A 15,851-nucleotide genomic window follows, 5' to 3' on the forward strand; every position below is an offset into this window, starting at 1 on the left:
AGAAATATTTTATTATTTTAAAATAAAATTTACTGATGTCTTTCATTGTTATATTGCCTAAATTTCTTATCCATACCTCATCCCTCCCAGAGTCATCCTATGTAACAATAACAAAAACAAAATTAAAGAAAGAGAGGAAATGAATAATAATTAGCAAAATTGGTCAATAATTCAAATTCTTAAAATATATGCACACCTGTGGACCTCACTTTCTTCCAAAGGAAAAGAGGGAAGTGACTTTTTAGTTATTCCTTGAGGCCACACTTATCTTTCAATGTAATCCTTCACTTTCAATTGCTTTGTGGTGGTTCTTTCTATTTGCATTGTGCTCATTATGCATATTGCTTTCTTGGTTCTGCTTAATTCACTGCATCAATTCATGTTAAATCAAACTGAACTCTAAGAAAAAATGAAGTGCCCTGAGGTTTCTTCCCCCTTGTCAATGAGTCTTAAGTTGTTTAAGACTAGGCATTAAGATAACAATTTTTGAAGACTTTACTACAAGAATCCCGACAAATTTTTGTTTAAACTGAAGAGTTCTGCCATTGCAAAAGGAAAAAAAAAATGTGTTAGAACCACTGGTGAGGAGAGAGAAGGGTAGAGGGATCAATTTCATCGATGAAACTTGAAGAGCCACTGAGGATTGTTCTGACAGGTAAGAAGAGAACTACAGTATAACATTGTCAAGAAAACTAAGGAAGGAGAGAATATTCATAAGGAGGGAATGGTCAGCAGCGTCAAACACTTCAGAGAGGTCGAGAAGGGAAGCCTGAAAAAAAGATCATTGAATTTAGCAACAAAGATTTAACTGGTGATCTTGCAAAAGCAATGTTAGTCAAGTGATGTGGAAGGAAGCCAGACTGCATGGGGTTGGAAAGTTAGTAGGAGGTAAGGAAGCAGATGTAACAAGTATAGATAGCTTCTTCTAAGAGTTTGGCTAAGAAAGAAGGGAGAGAATTATAGTTTGAAGGAATGGTAGTACCAAATGAAGGATCTTTCTTTTTTAAGAATAAGGGATATATGGATATGGTTGTAGGCAGCAAGGGAAGTGCCAATAGATAAGATGTTCAAAATTAGAGTGAGGTAATGGTTGAAGGGCCAAAGTCTCGAAGAAGATAGGATGGTATGGCATAAAGGGCATTAATAGAGGGATAACCACTATTTTTAAATGGATAAATGGTCAAAAGATATAAACAAACAGTTCTCAAAGGAATTGCAAACTATTAACAAATATGAAATGCTGAGTCTAATCAATAATAGGAAATGTGCAAATCAAAACAACCAAATTGGAAAAGATGACAGTACAGAAATAATTAATTGTTGAAGAGGTTTTAGAAAGACAGGCACACCAATACATTGTTGTCGGAGCTATAATTTTAGTGATCTTTTAATGCCTTCTTCATTTCATAGCATACCTTGATCACCCCTTATTAACAAGGCCATCCATTACAACAAAAAAAGAAAAAGAAAATACACCAGGTCTGCAAAATTAATCAACATAGCATATCACTCCAAAAGAATATCCAGAGTTTCATATCCATATGAAAAGAAATGTAAGAACTTTTACATAATTCCTAAAGGACCTTACCATAATTTTTTTTCATATATAATTTTTCCCCAAACTCTGGCCTTTTTTATTAGGGGACTTCAACATAAAAATGTCAATGCCTCCTCAAACACCTTAACTTCTCAACTGCTCAGTCTCCTTAATGGCCATGACCTATCCCAACCCACTGAAAGTACCTCCCAGGATTGATGCATTCTTTATCTTTTGATCATCTGCAAGTGTTCTCCTTAAGTGTTTAAAGTAAACAAATCCCCCCAAAACTCTAAAATCCCTTTGTTAGACGATAGTCTCCTATTTTTCTATCTCTCCCTGTGCCTTACCTTTCCTAAAATCACTTTCTGTTCTCACTAGGACCATTAATTCCTCTACCATTCAGTACTATCCTAGGCTATCACCTCTCTTCTAAACTCACTTTCCTCCTTGCAAATAACAAATATAATTATTAATATAATTAATAATTTTAAATATATGACATAATGTTGTAGGAAATCACAAAAGTGATCCTATTAAGTTCACTATTCATTTATGCTATATAGTTTCCCTATTAAGTTTTATGCTATATAGTTTCCCTAAATTATTATTATATATTATTATATATCCCCCCCACCATACAGATGATGGATGCCAAACTTTTTCTTTTCTCAAGTCCCTCTCATGATTCCCCTCTGTGCTCCCTGCCAGATGAGGGCTTTTATTTCATATTTTAATAATAAAGTAGAAATTATTTGCTGTGATTGTTCTCTTTTCCCTGTCTCTACATCTTAAAACTCCTTGATATCATCCTTTATTCTCTCCTTAGTCAGTATCTGATGAAGAGATGATCCTTTTCCCTGATCCAACCATGTCTAGATTTTTTAGCAGATTGCATCAATAACCAATTTCCCTCACGCCATAACTTTAATTTACTGGGTCCTTCTCTGATTTCTACAAATATACCTGAATCTTCATTGTGAAAAAATAAACTCATTAGACCTTAACATCCTTTAAAACTATCATCTTAAATCTCTCTTCCCTTTCACAGCCTAACTTCTAGAAAAATATATATACTGCCCTTGCCTCCACTTCTCTCAATTACTTTTCACCTATTTGTAGTTAAGGCCTCTGATCTCATCATATAACTTCAATTATGTTCTCTAAAGATAATGGTGATCTCTTAGTTTCCAAATTTGCTGGCCTTTTCCAATTTATCATCCTTCTTCATCTGTTGGCAGAATTTAAAGCTGTTGTCCTTGTCTGCCTTCTCTCTCCTTTCTTAATTTTCCTACTTCTCTTTTTTGATTCCCCTTCAACTGGATAGTCCCCTTTGTTGCTTCATCATCCATATTCTCCTCCCTAATTCTGAGTGTTTTCCAAGACTGTGCTAAGCTTTTTCTGTTTTGTCTCTTGTGATCTCATATTCTTTAACCTCATTAATTCTCATTTGTTTATTATCTCTACGCAGTTAACTTACACATCTACATATTTATCTCTACTGTCATTCCTGAGCTGAATTTGCACATCTTCACATGCCCATTGGATATTTCAAACTTGATGTCTTGTTGACATCTCACACTCAATATGTCCAAAACTTCTCACTATCTTTCACCCCAAACTCACCCTTTTCCCAAACTTTCCTATTTCTTTTGAGGATGTCACTGTTTTTTAAAAGAGTAAAACATGGTTGCAACCTTGGCATTATTTTTGACTTTTCACTGGCCCCATATATCGAATCAGTTACTCAATCTTCTTGCTTGCACTTCCATAGCATCTTTCATATTTGTCCTACTCTCTCTACTCACTTAATAGCCTCCTTACTTCCAGCTCTCATCAACTTTTGCCTGCGTTACTGAGAAAAAAAAAGCATCCAAATTATTCTTCCTTCTCTATGTTTCTCTCCACTCCAATTTATTCACACAACTGCTGAAGCGATTTTTCCAAAGTGTGGTTCTGATTATGTCACAATAAAATTCAATAGCTTCTCCTTGCCTACAAGATCAAATAGAAATTCCCATTTGACTTAAGACTTTAATAACTTGTCCTTCCAAAGTTTTTGATATATCATTTCCATTCATGCATTTAACTGTACACTTAAATTGTTCTTTTTGCTGTCCTTCATACCTGGCACACCATCCTCCATTTACGTGTCTTTATCCTGGTATTTTCCACTCCTGGAGTACATTTTCTCTTTATGTCTGTCTCTTAGAATGTCTTATTTTCTTCATATATTTGCTTACACATCACCTTATACATGAAGATTTCCCTTATCACACCTGTTAGTGTGTCTTTCCAACCAATTTCCTTATATTTTTATGCATGCTTTTGTACATATACATAATCATTTACCCAAAGTATGTACTTATTTTTGTAGAAATTTTCTCTCCTAATAGAAAGAAATCTTCTTGACACTATTTCATTTTTGCCTTTGTATCCCCAGAGTCTAACATAGTGCTAGGCACATAGTGGTTGGTTGGTTGGTTGTTGTCCTTCATTCTCAAAGACCACCAAAATGACCTCACTGATAAAGTTTTAACATGTCACTGATAAAGTTTTAACATGTCTGACTGTGACTGATCAGACCAATATGAGCTCAGAATGCTCTGCCACCAATTGGGCACAGATAGTCCATGTGAACATTTGGGGTGGATACAGTACCTTTGTGCATCCTATGTTTCCTTTGAGCTATTTCAATTCTGCTTTGCTCATAGAGCACAGCACCTTTTCTGATGTGGGCATGCCATGCTGAGTGGTCCTGTGCCAGTGTCTCCCATGTCACATAATCAATTCCAAAGTTCTTGAGAGTATCCTTGTATTGCTTCTTCTGACTACCATGTGATTGCCTGTCCCATGTGAGTTCTCCATAAAATAAGTCTTTTTGCCAAGTATACATTTTGCATGTGAACAATGCAGTCAGTCCATTGGAGTTGTGTTCTCTGAAATGTAGTTTGAATGCTTGTCAGTTTAGTTCAAGTAAGGATCTCAGTCTCTGGTACCTTATCCTGCAAGGTGATCTTCAGAATCTTCCTAAGACAGTTCAAATGGAAGTGATTCAGTTTCTTGGCATGGAGCTAGTAGACTGTCCATGTTTCACAGGCATACAACAATGAGCTCAGCACAATGGCTCTGCAGACCTCCAGTTTGGTAATCAGTCTAATACCTCTTCTCTCCCAACCTTTCTTCAGAGCCTGCCACTGAGCTACCTCTGGCAATGCATGCATCAATCTCATTGTCAATGTGTATATCCCTGGAAAATACACTGCCAAGGTAAGTGAACTTATCCACAGCATTCAAAACTTCTCCATTTGTTGTAACTGATGGCTGCATGTATGGATGGTGTGGTGGTGGCTGATGGAGCAACTGTGTTTTTTTGTTGTTAAGTATTAGGCAAAGTTAGCACAAGCAACAGAGAATTGATCCATACTTTGTTGCATCTCAGCTGCAGAGGCTGCACTGAGTGCATCAAAATCTGCAAACAGAAAATCATGCACCAACACTCCCTCTACTTTGGTCTTGGCTTGTAGCCTTTTCAAATTGAAGAATTTACCATGAGTGTGGTAGCTGACTTTGATACCTTATTCATCCTCATTGAAAGAATTTGACAGCATGGCTGAAAATATCATGCTAAAAAGCATGGGAGTAAGCACACAGCTCTGTTTCACTCCAGCGCTACTCAGAGACACATTAATTAATGATAAGGACATGATCCTGGAGAGATGGGCTGAATGCTTCCATAGTGTTCTCAACAGACAATCACCAGTCAATGCTGAGGCCATTGACTGTTTACCTCAGGTTGAAGTCAATCCCTCCTTAGCTGAACTTCCAACTGAAGAAGAGGTTTTGAGGGCCATTAGGCTCCTTTCATTTGGTAAAGCGCCTGGCACTAATTCCATTCCAGCTGAGATTTACAAGGTAGGGTTCATTGCTCATACAAAAGTTGACTGAAATATTCCAGGTTATATGGCAAGAGGAAGTTATCCCCCAGGAGTTCAAGAAGCCTCCACTGTCCGTCTCTATAAAGGTAAAGGGAATAAGTTGTACTGTGAAAATCACAGGGTGGGTCTCTCTCTTAGTCATTGCTGGCAAAATTCTTGCTAGAGTCCTCCTTAGTAGGCTAATCCTTCACCTTGAAGATGGTCATCTACTGGAGAGCCAGTGTGGCTTTAGAAAGAGCTGAGGAACAGTTGGTATGGTGCTTGCTACATAACAACTCCAGGAGAAATCCAACGAACAGAACAGAGATCTGTACACAACATTTGTATATCTGACCAAGGCCTTTGACACTGACCAAGGCTTGTGGAAAATTATGTCAAAATTTGGTTACCCAGAGAAGTTCATCAGTATTGTACATCAATTTCATGAAGGCATGCTTACCTGGGTTCTGGATAGCGGGCAATGCTCTCATGCCTTCCCAGTCACCAATGGAGTAAAACAGTTCTGTGTGCTTGCTCCCATGCTTTTAGGCATATAGTAGGTGCTTAGTAAATGCTCCATGATTGAATCATCAGTATTCCATTCTTGTAAACTTCCCATCTCTACTCTGTAAAATTTTAGTCACCAGAATTCTACTTGCCCTTCCTTATAACTCTGAAATTTGTTCTCGCCAAATCTAGTATGCACATCATATCATGGTTACCTTCTTTCTCTTCTTTCTCTAATTTACTTGCAAGAGTAAATTTTCTGCTGTCTGGCATAGCTGATGACTGAACTGAAATGTATATTCAATTTTAAAAGATTTAGAATCTAGTAAAATGTGTACAACACTGGGTTGAACCTAATTTAATCTTTCTTTGATGATTCAAAGATACTTCAGAATTCTTCAGTGCTTCAAGATCATGTCTACAGATATCAGTTGTTGTAACTGTGCTGAAATTGGCTATTGAAATTCTCTGGCTGACCAAATGAAAGATAATGAGGCTTTCATTACATTGCACTATTTTCATGTAAAGACACTGAACCTTTCATGGGTTTGTTTTAATTTGTATCTGGGAGGGAGGTACCACAAAAAATTGTAGCAAAAACAAGAAAAGTACAAGGCAAGCTTCATACAATGTCTGAATGATAGTCTTGAAATTCCATTTTTAACAATCGAAGACAAAAACATCTTCTATGAAACACATAGCAACATGTAACAGAAAGAGTACCAAGCTGGGAGTTAGAAAGCATGGTTTGGAATCCCAATTCCCTCAGCAGTGAGATGCATGATTCTGGGCAAAGCAAGTCATTTGTGTTCTTTGGAATTCAGTTTCCTCATTTTGAAACTAATGCACTCCACTTAGTTGATCTCTAAAATCCCTTCCAGTTCTAAAATCAGTGTCATGCTAAGCTAAGTATTGCTAGTCCCTGTATAGCAATAAACTATCTCATTTTTCTTGTATTTTATAAAATGCTAACAAGAAAATCCAGAGCTGACATCTATGAAAACATAGTGAAGTGATGTTGATGTTCAGGATTAGTATTGAAGTATGTTATGACTCCATTCAAATTTCATTATTTCCAAGAAGGCATCAGTGATAATTCTTCTCTTCTGAAAATGGTACTACTAGCATAGCTAGTGATATAAGGATTTTTAAAAATTTTGATTTGAGTCTGATGTCAATTTTAGTCAAATAGTTTAGTGTCTATTAGAATTAGAGTCTTGGAATTATCTTTTCAAAATGCTTTTGAAATTCATGGATTGATAAAGAAATAAATGATTTTGCATAAATTTGAGAGCAAAAGAATATAAAATATTTTTAAAAGATTTAAAACCCTCTTTCCCAGTAATAAAGCAGTAATTATTTTTTGATTTATTATTATTTTTTTTCTTTTTTTTATTTTAACAATCACTGCCATACAATTGCGATTTTATCCCTCCCCACCTACTCCCCACTACCCCCCTCCCTCCCCACGACTGCATACAATTCTGTATAGATTCTACATATACTTTCCTATTGAGTATATTTTCACTATAGTCATGCTATGTAGTCAGACTAAGATAAATGAAAGAAATCGTATAACAAATCAGAACATGATACACAAACACATACACATACACAAACATGATCTGCTACAATATGTGAGTGACTTCCATATTTCTCTCTCTGAGTGTGGCAGGCATTTTGCCTTGAGATCCTCCATTGGGATTTTTTTTTTTTTTTTTTGGTAAGAAGTTCTTGTGTTATTACAAAAATCTAAGTCTACCAGAAAAAACTCTCACACACTGTGGTTGTTGCTGTGCATAAAGTTCTCCTGGTTCTGCTCCTTTCACTCAGCATCAGGTCATATAAGTCCTTCCAGGCCTCTCTGAAGTCTTCTTGTTCATCATTTCTTATGGCACAATAGTACTCCATTACATTCATATACCATAATTTATTCAGCCATTCCCCAATTGATGGACATCCCCTTGACTTCCAGTTTTTGGCAACTACATAGAGTGCTGCTATAAATATTTTTGTACATGTGGGACCCTTTCCCATTTTTATGATCTCTTGGGGATATTAAAGCAGTAATTTGCATTCCCATATTTCACAACTCCAACACCATTTCATTTTTTAATTTTTCTGAGTGTTTAACAATCATTTTGTCTTGATTTTTAAAAAATTTTTAAAATTTTATTTATTTTCAGTATTCTACAATCACTACCATATAAAATAGATTTTTTCCCTCCTCTCCCTCCTTCCCTCCTTTCCTCACTCCCTGAGAAAGCATGCAATTTTATGTAGGTTCTACACATACATTCCTATTAAATACGTTTTCACCATAGTCATGTTGTATAGAAGAATTAAAATGAATAGGAGAAATCACATAACAAACCAAAATGTAATACAAAAGAAAATGACTTGCTACATTGTGCGATTGAATTCCATAGTTCTTTCTCTGGATGTGGAAGGCATTTTGCCTTAAAAGACCACTGGGAATTTTTTAAGTCCTTGCATTGCAATGAAGTTCTAAGTCTACCAGAAAAGTTCCTCACACACAGTGGTTGTTGCTATGTACAAAGTTCTCCTGGCTCTGCTTCTTTTGCTCAACATCAGATCATGTAAGTCTTTCCAGGCCTCTCTGAAGTCTTCCTGTTCATCATTTCTTATAGCACAGTAGTATTCCATTACATTCATAAACCATAATTTATTTAGCCATTCCCCAATTCATGGGCATCCCCTTGATTTCCAGTTTTTGGCCACTACAAAGAGTGGTGCTATAAATATTTTTTGTAAATGTGGGACCCTTTCCCATTTTTATGATGTCTTAGGGATACAGTTCTAGAAGCAGTATTGCTGGGTCAACAGTATGCACATTTTTGTAGCCTATTGGGCATAGTTCCAAATTGTTATCCAGAATGGTTGGATCAGGTCACAGCTCCACCAACAATGAATTAGTGTTCCAACTTTCCCATATCTTTTTTAACATTTATCATCTTCCTGTTCTGTCATGTTAGCCAATATGATAGGTGTGATGTGGTATCTCAGAGTTATTTTGATTTGCATCTCTCTGATCAATAGTTTTTTCATATGACTATAGATGTCTTTAATTTCTTCCTCTGAAAACAGCCTGTTCATATCCTTTGACCATTTATCAATTGGGGAATGACTTGTATTCTTGTACATTTGACTTAGTACTCTATATATTTTAGAATGAGGCCTTTATCACAGACACTAGTTGCAAAAATTATTTCCCAGTTTTCTGCTTCCCTCCTAATCTCATTTGCATTGGGTTTGGTTGTGCAAAAACTTTTCAGTTTAATGTAATCAAAATTATCCATTTTGTACTTCATAATACTTTCTATGTCTTATTTAGTCAAAAATTCTTCCCTTCTCCATAAATCTGATAAATACTCTATTCCTTGGTCCACTAATGTGTTTATAGTACCAATCTTTATACCAAGATCATATACCCATTTGGACTTTATTCTTGTGTACAGTGTCAGGCATTGGTTTATGCCTAGTTTTCACCACACTGTTATCCAGTTTTCCCAGCAATTTTTGTCAAATAGTGAGTTCTTATCCCAGAAGCTGGGGCCCTTGGGTTTATCAAACAGTAGATTGCTATATTCATTGCCTACTGTGTCTTGAATACCTAAACTATTTCACTTGTCTACCCTTCTGTTTCTTAGCCAGTACCAAATGGTTTTGATAATTGCTGCTTTAAAAATCAATTTGAGATCTAGCAGAGCTAGGCCACCTTCCTTAGCATTTCTTTTCATTAGTGCCTTTGATATTCTGGACCTTTTGCTCTTTCAGATGAATTTTGATATTATTTTTTCCAGCTCTAGAAAATAATTATCTGATAGTTTCATAGGTATGGCACTAAATAAATAAATTAATTTAGGTATAATTGTCATTTCTATTATATTGGCTCAGCCTACCCACAAGCAACTGATGTTTTTTCACTACCTTAGATCTGACTTAATTTGTGTAAAAAGTGTCTTGTAATTGTGTTCTTATAGTCCCTGCTTTTGTTTTAGCAGATAGACTCCCAAATATTTTATAATGTCTACCCTAGCTTTAAATGGGATTTCTCTTTCTATCTCTTGCTATTGGCCTTTGTTAGTAATACACAGAAATGCAGAAGACTTGTGTGAATTTATTTTGTAACCCAACAACACCATTTCAAAGAATGCCTCCCCTCAAATGTTAGTAGGAGCAGTTCAGGATCCTAAATTTGGAGAGAGATAAGAAGAGCAGTTTTCCCCTTACCCTCAGGTTACTGGTACTGTTCACTCTCATCTTCTCATCCTCTTGGTACTCACAACCAATGAAGACCCAGAAAAGAAAGTTCTTGGCATTGAAATCCTTCACACTGTCAAGTGATTCAATACCAGGAAATAACACTGAAGAAGATGTATAACCATCTTCACTATTTGGCCATTCCCATGAGTTCTTCACCTGGACCTTCCTATATATGTTATTTTTCCCATTAGAATGTGAGTTCACTGAAAGAAGGAAGTATTTTCTTTTCTATTATTGTCCACAAAATTTAACAGTGTTTTGATGTAGTAAGCACTTGGGTTTCAATGTTAGTTCTGGTTCTGAAAAATAAAGCCCAATAGGAAAAATCTAGTGATCAGATTTTACTAAAATATTGCAGCCTGATTCTGATTGGCCCTCAGGTGTCTAGTAGTGTGTTATCTATTTATTAATTCATTCCATTTTATGTAGGAGGATAAAAGAAACTCTAGTATTTAATGTATGCATCATTCGAGATAAGTGTAAGTTACTTAGTCACTTTTAATTTATGCAAGTACTAGACATGACACAGAAAATGGTAGTTATATCCACCTTACAATTTTTTAGGGAAAGCAAAATCTCTTCCCTTTTATAGGATGTACTTATTTCAACTCATTTAAAAACAGATGTATCAGAAGAATAGAGCTAGAAATTAATGTACACAAAAATGAAAAAAAAATTCTTATGTTTGAGTAAATGAATGGAATGCAAAATAATTTATTTACTGCTCACTACACTACTGTTTAGTACTGAGAATACAAATACAAGGTCTTTACCCTTAAGGTGCTTGCAATCTAATTGAGAGAGATAAATATAAAGAGGAACGACAGCCAGAAAAGAGTATTTTGACTGGAAAGTCACACAGTCTATGAATGGAATTCAAGGTTAATAACACTGAATGCTAAATGTTAACTTAAAGAGTGTTTTAGTGTAATTTTTTAAATGACACTTGTGTGTTACATTTTTACTAAAAATAGCAACAAGAAGTTATTTTCACTATTTTTGTTTTGTTTACTTTATTCTATTTGATTGTATTTGATATATCTGTTAAATTTGTGTGGAAAATACTATATCTGAAATATGCATGGAGTAGTAGCCAGTATCACTTTAAAGAATGCTTCCTTTTTGAGTGGGAAAAATAACTTGAAATATGTCAGGATTTATTACTGGAAATGAATGCTCAGGTAAATGCAAGGTCATGGGAGAAAGTTAAGTTATTCAGAATCATTTATATGCTTTTGAAATCATAATATTGTGTATAGACATTTACTTTCCTCAGAAATTAAATAAATAACATTAGTTTAATAATTGGCTTTTCATTGAAAATCTCACAAGGCCCAGAAAAGATAGGGTCATGGAGAATGATGAGCTATCATTCAATGAGATAATGGTGTAAATGATGAATTTGGGTGAGGTTGTTCAGCTCAGTGGTGCCTCTGGCACACAGACAGATATTGAGAGGATCTCCAAGAGTAACTCAAATACACAACTAAATAAATAGCATTGCTTTAGAGTAGTATAGCAACATAATGCTAGAGCTGGATGGTACCTTAGAGACCATTTTGTCCAATCCCCTCATTTTATTGATGAAGAACTTGAGGCCCAGAAGCCCAAGGTCACATATGTGGTCAGGAGCAAAGCTAAGACTAGAATCTGAGAGTACAGTTTCTTTCATTGTGTTCTTTGAGTATGACCTGAAGGGCAAATTTACACTTCATGTAGCAAAGCACAAGAAGGAAAAAAGTAAAGGGACATTTGTCCTGGCTACTCAGGGATCTGAGAACAATTAGAACTTCTTTTTGTATGCCAAATCACGTCTCTACAAAAAACTCACAACACTAATTAAAATTAGTATTTCTACAAATTCTAGAGCTCATTCAGGAAATTATATAAAAATTAGCATTATAGATTTTTTGAGTTACCCTCCAGGAAAAGACTTTACATTATCTAATTCAAACTCTATTCTAATTAGATCATAAATGCTATATATACTATCTGTCCCAAGTGATCAGCTGGTCTTTGATTCCCACCCAATCCCTCCTCTCCTTCCACAACCCCCTCCACCCCCCCCCATACATATATCATAGTAACAAGGAATTCAGTACCTCCTTTAGATAGCTGATTCCATTTAATTTGTTAAGAAGTTTTCTTTATGTTGAGCCCAAATCTGTGTTCTTATGACCCTATGTTGTGGTCCTGGTTATAACCTCTTGGACCAAGTAAAAAAAAATCTGTCTCATAAGGATTCACTGACCTATGACTTCTAAGGGTGTTGGCACCTCTTATAATGCATTTAAGTCAAAAGGATTAGGGGAAAATTCTGTTTGTGGTGAAAAGGACAAAACTGTTACTCTGGCCAGTACAGTAGTGTACAGTGGGACAATATTGGTCCCTGCTTCTATTAATGGATTCTAAAATGACATTTCATCTTTGCCTTGCCAGGTCACCTTGACTCAAATTAAGCTTTCAGTTCCCAAAAAGTCTTAGGTCTTTTCTAAATCAATAAATAAATGTTAAGCACCTACTATGTGCTAGGCACTGTTCTAAGTGCTGAAATTATAAAAAACAAGCAAAAGACAGCCTGCCCTCAAGGAGTTTACAATTAACCAGAGTGATGACATGCAAGTATACATATATTTGTATACATATCTATGCATATACAAAGCAAACTATATACAGGATAAATAGGAAATAATTAACAGAGGGAAGCATTAGAAATAAGGCAGGTTGGGAAAGGTTTCCAGTAAAAGATAAAATTGTAGTTGGGACTTAAAGGAAACCAAAGAGTCAGTAGTCAGAAAAGGGGCGGGGGTTTTTTAGGGATAGAAGAAAGCCAGAGAAAATGCATGGAGTACAGAAATGGAGTTTTAGTTTGTTTGTCTGTTTCTTATTGAGCTGGTGGCTTTGTTTGTTTGTTTTGTTGGAACATCCAAGAGGCCAATGTCACTGGATGGAAGAATACATGGTAGGAAGAAAGGTGTAAGAGGATTGTTAAGGTAGGAGAGGGTGAGATTATGAAGGGTTTTGAATACCAAATAGAGCATTTTGTATTTGATCCTGGAAGCAATGAGGAAACAATGGAGTTTATTGTGTGAGGTGTATGTGCATGGACCTGGGTTTTAGGAAAATCACTTTAGTGGCTAAATGGAGTTGATAGAAAGCTGACCTTTAACTTAGGAAGATTTAAGTACCACCTCTCATACATATTGACACTGTGACCCTAAACAGGTCACCCAATCCTTCAGTGATCTAGGCTCCTCTCTAAGATAAACGGAGGGAGTTTACTTCTATGGGATTTGCCTATATCAGTGAAATAAAAGGTCCAGTTGTTATCTCCTGAGGATAGAACTCACTAGCCCTATGCCAAAAGGAAATGAGTTTAGTTAGAGGAGAACATTTCCTTAAAGTAGCTAATATTTATATAGTAAATTAAGGTTTGCTAATCACATTTACGAATTACATGCATGATCTCTTTTGATTCTTACCTCAATAACTTAGTTTGGATTTAGATCTGAATCCTGCATCGACCACTTACTCCTTGTGTGACTTTGGGCAGATCATTCAATCTTGGTGATCTCAATTTCCTCCTGTGTGAAATGAAGGGTCTGGACTATATCAGTAGAGTCAAACTCAAATAGAAATGAATCCCTATGAGTTGCATATTGACTTTGAAAACCACAACATAACATTATCTATGTTATATTTTATTTTTATTTACTTTACTAAACATTTCCCAATTCTGGGTTGGCCCTGAGGAGTTTGGAGGCCACCACAGCCTGAGCCTTGAGTTTGAAATATAGGGACTAGATGACTTCCTAAGTTTCTTCTAGCTCTAAATTCATAGTCTTATATTTCTATGATTTGGAATATAAATTGATCTAGATAGTGGAATTTTCTAGATCACTCAAGGTTAACCCTGCAAGTACTTTAACTTTTTCTCACATCGTCCTGCTTGGTTGCAGGAAATTCACAGGTCCTAAATTAGTGGTCCATACCCTGAGGAACTGTGAGCTCATCAGTATGGTAACTTAACAATAGGGACTAGGACTGGACCTATGATTTCATTAGTATACAGAACTCTGTATGAGGAAAATTTCTAAAAAATTGTAACTTGCCTTGTAGTACATAGTCAATGTGCAGTAGAGGTGTGAGTAGAATCGAGATCTTCCTGGGTCTATAGTCATATCTCTATCTACTATATCACACTGCCTTAAGATTTACAGAATTCTTAACATATCATTGTAATTACTGAGTTGTTTTCAGTTGTGTCCAACCCTTTGTGACCCAAATTGAGGTTTTCTTGGCAAAGATGCTGGAGTGGTTTGCCATTTCCTTGTCTAGCTCATTTTACAGATGAAGAAACCAAGGCAAACAAGGTTAAGTGACTTCCCCAGGGACACATTGAGTTAAAATTTGAACTCATAAAGATGAGTCTCTGTGACCCAGGTCCTGCACTCTATCCACTGCATCACCTAGCTGTCTCCAATTTTCTACATACGTTATTTAATTTGGTCCTCATAATAAGACCTGTGAGATTGGTGCTATTATTATCCTTATATGACAGATTAGAAAATTAGGATTCAGAGATGCTAGGTGTATGCCACCTATAAAATTTGAATCCATAACATTTTATACAATGTGCCATGTCATTCATCTATTTTGTTCAGGTTAGTATACGTAAATAGAATAAAATAGTCATCACCTTCTTTAAATGTTGACAATATTTCATTTTCCTAAAAGTTCTGGGGCCATTTTTATTAAATACCAAGTATTTCACTAGAAGGAACACACTTAAAGTATATCCTTCTTGGAAGTGATAAATGGCACATATATTTTGGTGATCACAATTAGAGAGGACACATGTGTATGTTCGTCCTTCATTGCCGAAGAAGACCATGCCATCAGAGAAATAGTGACATGACTTACACTTCACTTTGTTTTGAGTGAAGGAGGGTTGTGCAGGTCACCAGCCTCACTTCTCTAGAACCATCTGAATCCAGTGACCAGATATTCATCAGGATGACTGGAGATGACTCAGGATGAGGTAATTGGGGTTAAGTGACTTGCCCAAGGTCACATAGCTAGTAAGTGTCAAGTGTCTGAGGTGAGATTTGAACTCAGGTCCTCCTGACTTCTGCACTTGTGCTGTATCCACTGCACCACCTAACTGCCCAGAGAGGACACATATACATGAGCAGAAATACTATGTAGTTTATCCTTCCCTAGTTTTATGCTCCTGAAATTCTTTATTATTCTCTTGTGGCTGAGAGAAAACTAGCTGTTATGATCATCCACAACTATTCTGTTGTCACATCCTGACAATTACTCAACTTCCAGCAAAATATTACAGTTAGATTACTCCCCCCCTTCCCCACTCCACCCCCAAATGCCTAGAGGGTTGTGAAAAAAAGGGGGCTTGCAGGGATCACTATTGCTTGTGGCCATCACTGTGATGAATCACAGACGACAGTATGATAGTCATACTGAGGATATTTCTGAAACTTTTCTTGATTTTTCTACATTCTTTTCACTTTTTACTTCACAAAAAAAAAAAAATCAAAGAGACATTTGAACAGAAATTGACATCTTTGTATTGGGTCCAAATT

The 15,851-nt window shown here is 36.0% G+C and overlaps 1 long non-coding RNA gene across 5 annotated transcripts in view; it reads right to left on the minus strand.

Moving 5' to 3' along the window:
• The window catches only part of LOC140526726 (uncharacterized), a 190,473-nt gene that overhangs the window by 153,571 nt on the left and 21,051 nt on the right, over positions 1 to 15,851 (minus strand). For all 5 annotated transcript variants that reach the window (XR_011974500.1, XR_011974498.1, XR_011974497.1 and 2 more), the window contains exon 3: positions 13,731 to 13,832. This is a non-coding gene — a long non-coding RNA (uncharacterized lncRNA). The remainder of the gene's footprint in view (positions 1 to 13,730; positions 13,833 to 15,851) is intronic.

The sequence above is a fragment of the Notamacropus eugenii genome, chromosome 2 (genome assembly GCF_028372415.1).
Source record: "Notamacropus eugenii isolate mMacEug1 chromosome 2, mMacEug1.pri_v2, whole genome shotgun sequence".
NCBI classification, from domain to species: Eukaryota; Metazoa; Chordata; class Mammalia; order Diprotodontia; family Macropodidae; genus Notamacropus; species Notamacropus eugenii.